The sequence below is a fragment of the Tympanuchus pallidicinctus genome, unplaced genomic scaffold (assembly GCF_026119805.1).
Source record: "Tympanuchus pallidicinctus isolate F22 unplaced genomic scaffold, pur_lepc_1.0 scaffold22, whole genome shotgun sequence".
NCBI classification, from domain to species: Eukaryota; Metazoa; Chordata; class Aves; order Galliformes; family Phasianidae; genus Tympanuchus; species Tympanuchus pallidicinctus.
This window is the reverse complement of record NW_026294739.1, coordinates 37,147,413-37,159,594: the sequence shown is the minus strand read 5'-3', so window position 1 is coordinate 37,159,594 and position 12,182 is coordinate 37,147,413. Positions and strand designations below refer to the sequence as shown.

Genomic DNA, 12,182 nt, shown 5'->3' with positions numbered 1-12,182 from the left:
TTAGAAAGTTATTCCATTTTTTTTTAATCTCAGATGGAGAACCCAAAATGAAACCTGTTTCCCAGCTCTGATATTGTCATTATCGCTGGCAGATAACTGTGCATAAAGAACAAAAGTACAAACAACACTTTCAAATTTTTTTAAGGGAACTACCAGAGGTATCACAAGACTAGCAAATCTTACTGAACCAAAATCATCATCCCGGATATTTGTAGATAACAGGAAAAGAAATGGGGTCCAAACCTCCAATTTCATTAAGTAGCAGCTCTCCAGGTACATGGTGTGCTGGCCTCATTAAAGCCATAGATCACAAGCCATGGTTTGCTGACACATTAAGTCTGGCTTTAGGCTCCTATTACTGAATCAAAATGACCACCTTTTTGACTCAGAACTTGTTCCAAAATAAAAAAGAAGGTGACTTTCTACTTGCAGGATTTATGCCTGATCAGGTTTAATCTTTTTATTATTGTTTAAGTATTATTCTGTTTTATCACAGAATGAAACCCATAGAGCTGGCAAACAATACGTATGCTGTCTCCTCTTGTTTTTGTAATAGAGTTGCAATTGTAGGCTGGTGAATGAAAAATACTGACCGTCTATAATGAGGAAATATTGATCAGAATATATCTGACATTAACAGTTGTTGAACCACAGCTGTCTGAAAGATGCAAGTCTTTGTTTTTCTGCTGAGGGAGCTCAAACTTAGTCCAGTTCTCTGTTTTCTTCTGACACATTTGATTATCCTATGCTGAAAACTAGGAAGAAAAAAAAGCAAAAGTATGAAGATGAATATTCTTCCGTGATCTGATTATAATACGTTTTAAGCAATGATTACAGCCTCCTTTTCTATCTTCAAAATATTTGCATTGCAGAAACTAGTTTAAACAAAAATGAATAGTTAAATAAATGTTGAGTCTCTCTGTGCTCCTTTGTGTTTCTCCATTGTCTCTGCCTGTTTAAGCTCTGCTCTTATCAGATGGAAAGCAAAGGAATGTTGGTTTTAATCACTGATTGTAAAGCTGACAGCCTGTTCTTTCAGTGGTGGAATTTGTTAGTTTTAGGCAATGGAGATATGGAGATGTTACAAGACAAAATCAGATACCTGTATGCTTGCATGGACATCAGTGGGAGTCTTAGAAACTGCCCAGAGATGGATTTTAGTATAGAAATTCAAGTTATAAGCTTTTTATTTTCTAATCATTAACTTTATCTTAGTTTTACAAGCCCTCTACTTTTTTGTTGTTAAAACAGTTAATCTGGAATAACACTGTGTGCATCAACAGCATTGTTCAATTGTGCTCTTGTCCAATTAATGTGGAATTGTGCCTGCTGGACAGGATTGTTTCTAGGGCACTGCCACTTTTCAGACACAGTTTAGGAATTCAGTTCGGTAAAAGACACAGTGCAGATATTATACTGACTTCTTACACAGGCACTTTGCTTAAAATACACAAAATTAATGGGATGGAACATTTTTTTCTTCAGCGCCATAATGCATTTTTTCCAGTAGGAGGGAAACAAAAGTGGAATGAGATTGATATCCTTCTGACTCATCAGTCTTTGTAACTCACTCAAAGAGCTCTGGAAATAGGAGAAGTGACAGCAGAATACAACCTTTTTATTTTCAGTACAACAGTATACTTCGTATCTGAAGATACAGACAGATTTCCCTTTTACTATTCTGATTTATCTGCATAAATTAATTCAGCTAAGCATGGCTTCCAGCTCCCTCATAACTAGCACTGGGTCTTCTTTTAAGTTAACCAAATCATCTACCAGATTCCGTAGGCATTTTTGGTTCATATGAGGAGAAGGGATTGAGCACAGTTTTCTAACCTGAGCTGTCAACAGCAGTGATAAAACCCTACATTTGGACACAAACATCAGCACACCAGCAGTGTTCTGCTGCTTAGTGCAAGCCCTTCAGTATCTTTCCAAGCCTGCCTCTGTTGAACGTGGAGCTCCCAAGTTTTCTAACGATGCTGTTGCCCATATTCAGCCTTAGCAGAAATGACACAGAAATTAATGGCTTGAACACACCACTCTGTTCCTATTTTAGAAAAACTGGATAAAGGAAAAGGACCTTTAATTCTTGAAGCTTATATCCAGAGACTGCATAAAGACCCCAGAAGTCTCCCTAGGTTCACTTTGCAACAGGGTTAGGACTGGATTTAGACTTTTCACCCTACTGATGCAAAGTTTGGGAGAAAGTATTCTTTGCTTTTTATTTTTTATTTTTTGAACATCTGACTTTAAGGGGAAATAATTATAGGAGGTCTACATGTTTACTTTTAAACACAGCATTTTTTCCACTCTGCCCCAAGTCTGACATTTTAATGACCTGCTTTGCCGTGGTTTTTACTGGCAGCATATATTGAAGGGGTATTTTATGTACAATTTTAACATTTGAACAACACAGCTCCGTGTTCTGTCACGCTTTCATGTCGTAGAAAATGTCTTTTAAGTTTTTATTTCTTTTAATTGCTGACTAATTTGAGTATGCTTTTCCAAATGTCTTTAACAACTTTTGGACTTACCTTTGGTAGGGAATATCCATTTAAGAAGAGCTAGAAAAGTAATGCTGCGTATATTTTCAGTGAAATTACTATCCTAAATGACTCCATGGGGAGTCATGGGGGGGTTTCTTATAGGGGTCACTGGAAGGCAGAAAGGAATGTTTTACTTCTTTGCTTTGTCACAAAAATTAGGTTACAAGGGCTATAAATACAGGTAATACTTTTTATTACTAGATTTTCCTCTGTAACGAATATAACATTTCTTCTTTTCATATAACGATACCCACTGAATGTCTTAGTACTTAGCATGTTTACCCTTAGCTTTAACAAGGGTTTAAAGTAACTCCTTTAAAAGGCTTGCAAGCAATCTGAAGGCAAAAAGGAAACCTGGTATGGCGGGATCGCTGCTGGAGGTGGGAGGTTGAAGGGGACACTGTTGTGCCCTGTGCCCACCTGCTCATCAAAGCACCCTGTCCCAAGTAGGTGAGGGAGCGAAGCGCAAAAACTAGAACTGGACAAATCACAAGTCTGAAGCAGAAAAACCAGAACATTTTGCAATAGAAAATACAAAATTGATCACACATTTTCCTGCTATAAAACACATTGCTCCGTGCCAGTCTGTCAGAATCTACATTCACAAGTCTCTGGTTCCAAAAAAGCCTTTGTCTCACTATTGCTTGAAGGTTTGGGCCACGTTGTTAAATTAGGAGAAGCAGCTCCACCTCAGTGAGGCTGCGCTCCCTAACAGCTGATCCATCGAGTATGCTACAGTTGTTCAGCATTACCAGACTCCCAGGGCTCACTCTTTAGGGGATTACACCTACTTCCCAGCTTTGCTCTTCAAGAGGGCATTAATATTCTCTGAAAGGCGGCCACTCATCTGTAGCTCTGTAAGGCTGATCTACTTTGATCTTAGCCTCAGAAATAGAATGATGAGGGATAAGAGTTCAAAGTATAAGAAGAAACTCAATATGCAAAGAATGTACCACATCTTAATAAGTAATGAGAATTCCATCCATTTGTTGCTGTTGTAAGGAAAAATAGTTTAATATCTTTATGGGATTAGGACTCCATGGTACTTTGCTAATGAGTGGCCACAGCTATTAAGATTTCCCTTGTCTCTAGATAGACTGGCAAACACATCAATAAACAATGGCAAGACTAAAACTGGCTATTAAGATTTTGATCTGGCAAGTATTTTATTAATGTGGTTAATGTATTATTTAGATTGTAGACCAAGTAGAGCAAATAACACAAAATTTCATTCTTTCCCTTACAAACAACATGAGGATTAAGGAAATCACTGGTAATGAATGGCGGCTTTTATCAAAGTTTATCACAAATGACCCCAGATTGTGAAGTGTTTGCCATTCAAGTAGCTGAAGATGGACGGAAGAATCTGAAAATTAACAGTGGGGACAACATTCTTTGTTTATTACTGGTGTGCTCAGAATTGAGGAGCCATCCTTCACATGAACACTTGCCGCAAGCAATGACAATGGGCTTTCATAAGTGTATTTGAGAAAGATTAGCACACACCGCTCAGTTCAAGTTTCAGTTTTCAGGTTAGCTGCCTTTCATATTAAGCAGCTTTGGTGGGTTTTTTTCTGTGCTGCGTTTTCTGTGTAGGAGCAGTGGGTGAATGCCATGTTTAATAACCCCACACACCTGATTCCTTCTTCTAGCAATTGTGTGGCTTCAAAAAAAAACAAACAAAACAATTAAAAAAAAAAAAACAAACAAAAAACAGAGCAAATTAAGTTTGTACAATTGGAAGAAATGTAGAAACATAAAAATGGCTGTCCTTAAAGAGCTAGAGAAGCTTATGTTTCAAGGAGTCATGCAGCCCCTTCAAGGACTGTTCTTCAGATTCTTTATTCATTTTTTAAAAATCCTGCACATGCAGTCACATTTTGGATCAGTACAGGGTACTTTTTCATTCGATCAGTTGAAATGCTAATTCTCACCATGAGGAATAGCTGACTAAGGAGAGCAAAATATTTGACACCTAAACTCTGAATTTTTGAGTTGTTATGTCAGGAATTACTGGAAATTTTTCGTATCGGGTCAGTGTCCAAACCTTGTTCCCTTATTCACTTCTCATGACTGATAAATAGTTGTTCTGCCTCTCTGGATCTATCTGACAAACTAGAGAGAGATGACAAACTCCTCTGCTTTCTGGACAGTGGTTCCCTTTTCCTTTCAGAAAACATTTGAGTAGTATCAGTCACTTATACAATGGAGAATAAGTATGAAAAACTTGCCAGTTAAGAGAACATCATCCCATTAATGTCCCTAACAGTTCTTTTCTTTTCTCTGATGCGAAGAAGAGTAGCTTAAATTAATTTATTGGTCGGCATCTGTTTAGCAGGCGTCTATGGTGTGATGGCTTTCTGTACACACCTGGTTTATTTTCTAACGCAACTCAAAAAGATTTTGATCTTATTTTTAGCTTTAACCTTATAAAAATGTAAGAGCACAAAGAATTCTTACAGTGACTAAACTCTTTTTTATTTAAGTCCCAGTTTCAAAGGAATTTAGCTATGACCTAGATTTTAATTTTCTTGGGGATTTTACTAATGCTTGAGGGGGAAAATCTGGTACATTTGCAGCATATTAAATACCTGTTTGTGTCAAAGTAGTCATTAGATTTCTAATTCATTTGATTACAGTTCAGTGATACAGCAAGGGATATGTCTGGATATTTATTATCTTTAGCTGTGCTATCATCAGAATATGATTTCTTTATTTTCATTGCTAGATCACGCTACAGTAAGTGCACCTAAATATTGCTGGATTTTGAAACCACTTAATTATCCTGTCATTGCTTCAACATTATTCCATTTTACATTAAAATTGTTTTCCTGGAGACTTAAGCTAGATTCAAATAAACTGCTCGTTTTTGGCAACCAGGAAGAAATGGAGTCCTTGTAAAAATCAGACTTTGGAGTGAGGAAGTTGGCGATTTTTTTCATTAGTTTCATAGGGCTCATTGTTCCTATTCTGGAAACTTTATAGCTGCAATCACCTACGGCTAGAATCTGATTTTTACTGAGGTGCTATAATAATTACACTAAGTACTTTCTTTTTGTCACTGACAAACAGCAATCCTTGAATGTCACTTAAGGAAACTAGAAACTTTTATATTGTGGGTTAGTTTCCAAAACTTTGTGGTTTGACTTTGCAGAAAAAAAGTCCAAGCTTTTCCATAGATAAGGCCAAACAACACCACTCCCCAAAAATTACAAAAGAAAGAAACAAACACCCTAGGTCTTGCATATAGCCAGGACATCTCGGATTCTTGGATGTATTCACAAAGACTTTCAGGACAATGAGGAGAATATAAAAACAGAACAAGAACTTGCAGAAAATACTGAGATCCTTAAATAGAGATTTTGCTAAGAAACTTAAATATGACTGACTGAGAACTGAAGGTTGACAAGTTTAAATACTGTAATAGCAAAACAAACAAACAAAACCCTTTCAGTTCACTCGTGGATTAGCAGTTAATGCTCTGAAATCCACCAGCTATAGCTATCTGTGCTGTTATAATCCAAAAGAAGAACTCTACATTTGTGAGTTTTTTCAAAGGAAGATCTTAATCACCTCTTTGTAAACCACCAAGCCCCTTATTAAAAGTCTGGGCCCAATCCTCCCTTGAAAGAGTGGCCCCAGCAAACTATGGTCTTTGATCCTAAATTGAGAACAATTCCTACTGGAGGTAACAGTATGTGATTAACCAGGGCAGAATTTGGGCCACTGACATCAGTGACACTGGCTGTTCATGTGAGTAAGGAACAATTTCATAAGATTAAGGATCATTTAGTATGTTTGGTAGCTGTATTTTTATTAGCTTTTCTTCGTTATATGTTCAGTCCAGATAAGATGAAAAGTATCACCTCGCCATTATTATCAATGTTAATCAGTGAAACTGGAGTGACAATGCCTGCAGTGAATTTTTTTTATTATAACTTATGTATATAAGTATATATGTATTGTACTGTAAAGTCTATTAACAATGCAGTCGCTAGTCAGGCTCTTAGATACTGTGTTTTTTTCAATAAGTTACTGACAGTTTTTCTGTCATGCTCAGTGTGTCCCACTAAGTGCCTTCAACAGCAGAGCCAGAAAGCTTGCCGAATGGCACAGAGTACCATGTTCTCCAATGGCAAAGGAAGGAAGTCAGAGCATTCTCTGCAGTTTTTATTTGCAAACAAGAGTGGGCATAATGCAACATAGCAATGAGGCTCAATTTTACAACCAGAGCAGAGCAGGAGCCTCTCAAATGCTCTAGCTTATTACCTTGATGTTGTTGTTTGTTTGTTTTTTAATTTTAATTAGAGATGGGCCCAGACTTTACTATCTAAGTTTCTTAAAGATGTCAAAAGAAAATTTAATAGAAAAACTTTTTATGATTGATACAGTTCTTACTTATGAACATATTCATTTATAAGTGTAGCAGTAATATAACTGCACTGGCTTTAGAGTTTTGATATGACACTTAAATTTTGCAGAATTACAAAGAGTTATTTGTACTTCTGATTACATTAGTTTAGCTAATCTGACTTCATATAGAGGGACCTACATCTGACTTGCATAATATGCCGGATTAGATTCCTGAGTTGTGCTGTTTTGTCTAATTCAGTGCAACAGTAAGTGTCTAGCTATTCTGGCAAAACTGCCTCTAACTTTCTTTTTGTCCTTAGTATCCATTTCCTGTGTAAGCTAGGTCCATGTAAGCTAGGTGCTGCTGTTATCACAAGCATCCCATGTTACAGGAGACGTGGGACATATGTCACAGCAAAAACAGACTGACAGGGTACTGAGGCCATCCAAACCTCCTGTCTTATCTGGTTTTATTCTTTACATCTGACTTCCTCCTGCTCTGGTTAGCATCCTCCCCACCTCCCAGACCTTCCCATGTACAGGCATTATTACTCATGTCACCAGCCTGCAGGACCTTCCGAAAAGCAGATGGGCAATTGGCAAGACATAAACCGCACCCAGTCTCCAGTGCCTTTGTGAAGGCTTAGTATTTACCCAATTAAAATTAATAAAGAATGTGAAGGCCAGGAAACAAAAGATGTCTGGGAAACAAAACGAATGCAACATCAGGCACATCTTGTCTGGTCTAAGAGAGACCAAGGGTGGATGTTCTTTATTGAATTTACAAAAACAGTTGAAAGAATTCTCCGTTGCATAGCTATTGTCATTAAAAATCCATACAATAAATACTAAGAGACCTTAAATTCCTTCCACATGAGAAGGACTTGGCAATCTGGTGGGAATGCCAGTGGGTTTGCTAGAAGTGATAGTCGTTGCCCTCCCTTCCAGCACCAGGCAGTGCTGTGCTTCTCACATTGCTGTGTGTCCCCTAAGTGCAGCAGGATTTTCTCCATCCCGGCGGACTCAGTAAGTCCCTCAGCTGACCTGGATGTTCTCTCTGGAGGGACAAGCAGAAGTGCTGCCCTGCAGGCTTAAGCTTGATAATTTTCCAGATGTGAAGAGGATGTCTGAACTAGATTGGTTTGCTTCTCTCTAACTTCAGCTTCCCTGAACACCAGGCATTGTGACAGCTGCAATGCTGAGGTGCCAGAAACATATTTTGGGGGTTAAATATATATGTGGGTTATTTTGAAAGTAATGCCTCCTTCTTATTTCCATAGAAACTACAACAGATACAAAGTGTGCAGTATCATTATTTGATAGAGCAAATTCTCAGATGCAAAACTCTGTTTTTCAACATAGTCACCCCCATTAGCAATGAGCAGGAGTCTGTGTGCCGCGCTCATAAAAATATGCATCTGAACATGGCTTGTCTTTCAGGTTGTTGTTGCCACTGCTAAAATGCACCAACCGCCACCTCCCTGTGCTGATATCCACTGACAGGTTTCCACAAACATTCAGCAAGCATTAAAGAATGCCAATGGATGCCATTTTTACTGCATGAAGGAATTCAGTGATACACCTTTGCTTCATCCACACTTCCATGTCAGACACCATTCTGTCAGAGTGCCTCTCTGCTGCCATCTGACATACAGCAATAAAATGTAATGGGAAAGTTCAGCCTCTTCTGCTACACCACTAAACATGCACTTCTGATATTGTGGGCCAAAATAATTAAGTAGGAGGCATTACTTTTGGATCAGCCCCCATATATATGTATATATGTACGCAGTAAGTCATTTAACTTGCTCTCCATGAACTGTGTAAAAGTAATGCAGACGTTGCTTTCAGATTTTTGTGCTTGTTGCAAGTAGGAAATGTTGAAAGAACCTGGAGCTTAACAGCTTAGCTCTTTCCTCTGAGAGGAAATAGAATTAGATCTGCATGTGCTTGGCTTATACTTTATAATACATTTTATTATTAGAATTATAAATCGTGCCTTTGGGCGCCAAAATACAACATAACTAAAACATAACTAACCAAGGTAAATTGATGCCTGCCCTTGTATATTTTACCATCATGAAATGCCAGACACTGCCTCCGAACCCTCTGCTTTTAAGTGGGTCTATTGGCGCTGGCACTGTACTGCTATTAGGCTGGGACTTGAATCGGAGCCACACTCTTGGTTTCCATCCATTCATTACAACTAGAGAGTCTCACAGGTTTTTGGCCGACTTTTACTTTCTACAGGTGGTGGAAGGCCAGCTGCAAGTGTATTCATTCTCATTAGCTGCACAATAAGCCCTTGGCTTTTCAGTGCTAGTGATGAAGGAGGGAGAAGAGATTGTCTTTTGTGTGTGTGGTGACATGCATCCTTCCATGTTGCCATTTAGCAGAGGCATGATTCAGTGACCAGGAGTCAGATTTTTGCTTAGCATTTTCCATAGAAGCAGCAGTTACAGATAATGAGAGTGTTTCAGTCCCCCTTCCTTGCTGTTGTGCAGTTCTCCATCCGTAAAGCCGGGGGTAGTAGCACTACCCCCATCAACCTGTACCTGATGACTGTAATCGTGAATGTTTCTGAGGAAAGACACTTATTTGAATCAAATTGGTTGCCTTCCCTGTAGCTTCAGTTTGTCTTGTGAAAATACTGTCAGAATAATATATGCTTCCTTTATAACCAAGAAGTTTTACTCTTGATCGATAAGACTTACATTTCATTTGTCAGGTTAATGAATTATTAGTCTTCCAGGTTTTTTTTAGTACACATCAGTCTCCTACTCTTTTTTTTTTTTTTTTTTTTTTTTTTTTTAATCCAACAGACAGCTGTAACAAGGCTGGGGTGGAAAAGTAGCCTAAGCCCCGGTGCTAAGCAGGGAGCAGTATTTCTAAACCACATGGGGTGCTCCTTATGCAGCTGGACTGTTAGTTCTTAGGCTGATGTTACCAACTTCATCCACAGGAGGTGTTGGGAGAGGGCACGAATGCTTGGGCTTTTGCAGCCTGAGCTGCTGATTGACCTGGGTGTTCACTGCAGCCCTGCCAGCTGTGTCAGAGTGGGTGACATAGGCTTAGCTAGCTGAAATGTCTGAGTGTTATGAAGTCCTGCTCTCACCTAAGAGGCTTTAAAATCACGGCACGAGGCTTACCTCCCTGCGTGCTAGGATTGCTGCTCTAGACCAAACCACGCAGCTCAGTGGAGCTCCAAAGCAGGTGAGGCTCAGAGGAGCAAGGATTTGGTTTTCCGGCTTGTTCTACTGTTCCTCTTTTGTGTGTAGTAAAAAGCTGTACATGACTGGAGAAAAAAATCATCAGAAAATACAGCTGTGAACTTTTCTGCCTACCAGTGACAGCGTTAAGAATATGTAAATACATTTAGAGAGAATTGCATCGCTCTCTAAAGGTTCTGTCAAACAAGTAATGTTTGTATGTGTGTGAATTTACTTTGGGTGCATATGAGGGAAATCAGAACTTCACATTCAGTAAGTTGATTTTGCTCCATAAACATTAACTCTGCATGTTAAAGCTGTCCTAGGGTGATCCTGATGTGCATCTTTTCTATAAATATTTGCAGTTGATCATGCATTACAATGGGGCATTCCTCTCCTTTGACTTTGCCCTTTTTTTTTTTTTTAGCTTGTTCATCTGCTTTGCACAGAAGGGGGAAGAAGTCTTTATGGCAAAGACAAACTGCAGACTCAACTCTTTGTGTGGATGTGTGTGTGCGCGTTAAAATCTGCTGAAAAGCTATTTATGGATTTGGGGGAGAATGCATTCATTCCATTTTTATGGAGTTAATGAAATCTTAGCTTTTTCTTTCTTTAAATACAAAGTTCTGTGGGAAAAAAAAAAAAAAAAAGGACTAAGTAGGAATGATAAGTAAACAACAGAAGTAAAAAGGCTTCTTTTAGTTTTGGGGAGTTGTTCTATTATTGCATTTTAAATATCATAATAATCTTCTTTCATTTCCTCTGTGAACACTTCCCCAATTTTCATGTGCTGTTATGTTTTAAAGCTTTTTGACCAGCAAATGAAAGTCTTCTGATGTCATTCATGCTTTGAATACTTTGTTGGCTCAGAGTCTTGGTATCTGAACTGTCACCAGCTGTAGGAGTGCATTTCTGAGTGCCTTACACTTTTGGAATGGACTGTAAAACTGTGAACCACAGAAAAACTCCATCCATTCTATGTTGGACTGAGGATTAATGTTTTCAAATTTCTTCTAGTACATGATCTATAAAGCTTAGTATTATTTCCATGGTTGTTCACACATTGGCTAAACCAGCAATCTCAGCATCCTAAGCAGGGAAGCTGCAAATTTGGGCAGGCATTTTGGCTACTTGTTATCATTATTTCATAGGTAGAATCGTCCTATTTATTGACTAGTAAAACAGCAAATATTCTTCAGTGAAAAAGCTTAAAGAGATTTACCTTTGCTGTTGTCCTTTACATGATCCTAACGTTAAGACAGACCTCACAAGTTAAAACTAGCACATAAAGTACAGTAAGAATTTCCTGGGTTCCACCCTGCTGTTCTGTATCCTTGTCCATACCTCTAATCATTTAAATTGAGCTTAGCTCTATAAAGCTAAACCCCGTGTATATTTGAATTTGATAATATTGTATTTCTTTTACAAAAATCCAGTACATTTCAAGCAATTATTTTAGAAGCAAGCATAGGAAACTTTTGATTATGTATGAGCATATGTTGCTGTAGCTTCCTTTTTTAAAGAAATAATTGAACATTACTGGTCTCACATGACTGTCTTTTCATTCGTCTTTCATCACCGTGCCTTTCAATACCATTCATCTATGGACTAATGCAATGCCCACTGAAGTCAATAGAAGTCATTCCGTTGACATCAATGAACAATGAATCAGGCCCTTTAAAAAGAAGAAACTAGAGTTTACAAGGGTTAAACAGAGCCCTGGGTGAATACTGTGCAGCAGGAGCAGTGCCTTCCCCTGTGTCCATGGCACACCTAGCACTCTGCTTATGTGCAGAATAACACCAAAATGGTTCATCTCCACTGGGAGCTCTGATAAGGGAAGACAGTTTTGCCAGTCAACATCTGAATTGTTTTTTCTATGCAAAGCCTTAGTAGGTATGAATAACTGTAATACATGGTAAAAATCTGTTCAGATGTGTGTCATCAGTGCAGATGTTGAGAATCTTTTATTTTGTTTGCCTTCTGTCCGGTGTTTTCAAAGAATTCATACTTTGCTATCAGTCTTTCTTTGTTCTGATAAAGTTGTAATCACTCAGAAGCAGATTCAGAA

General features: G+C 38.3%; 1 long non-coding RNA gene across 2 annotated transcripts in view; it reads left to right on the top strand.

Annotated features, from left to right (window-relative positions):
• LOC128082839 (uncharacterized) overlaps nt 1-11,650 on the top strand; it is a 310,058-nt gene extending 298,408 nt beyond the window's left edge. For both annotated transcript variants that reach the window (XR_008207861.1, XR_008207862.1), the window contains one exon: nt 10,539-11,650. This is a non-coding gene — a long non-coding RNA (uncharacterized LOC128082839). The remainder of the gene's footprint in view (nt 1-10,538) is intronic.
• Nucleotides 11,651-12,182: the final 532 nt, after the last annotated feature.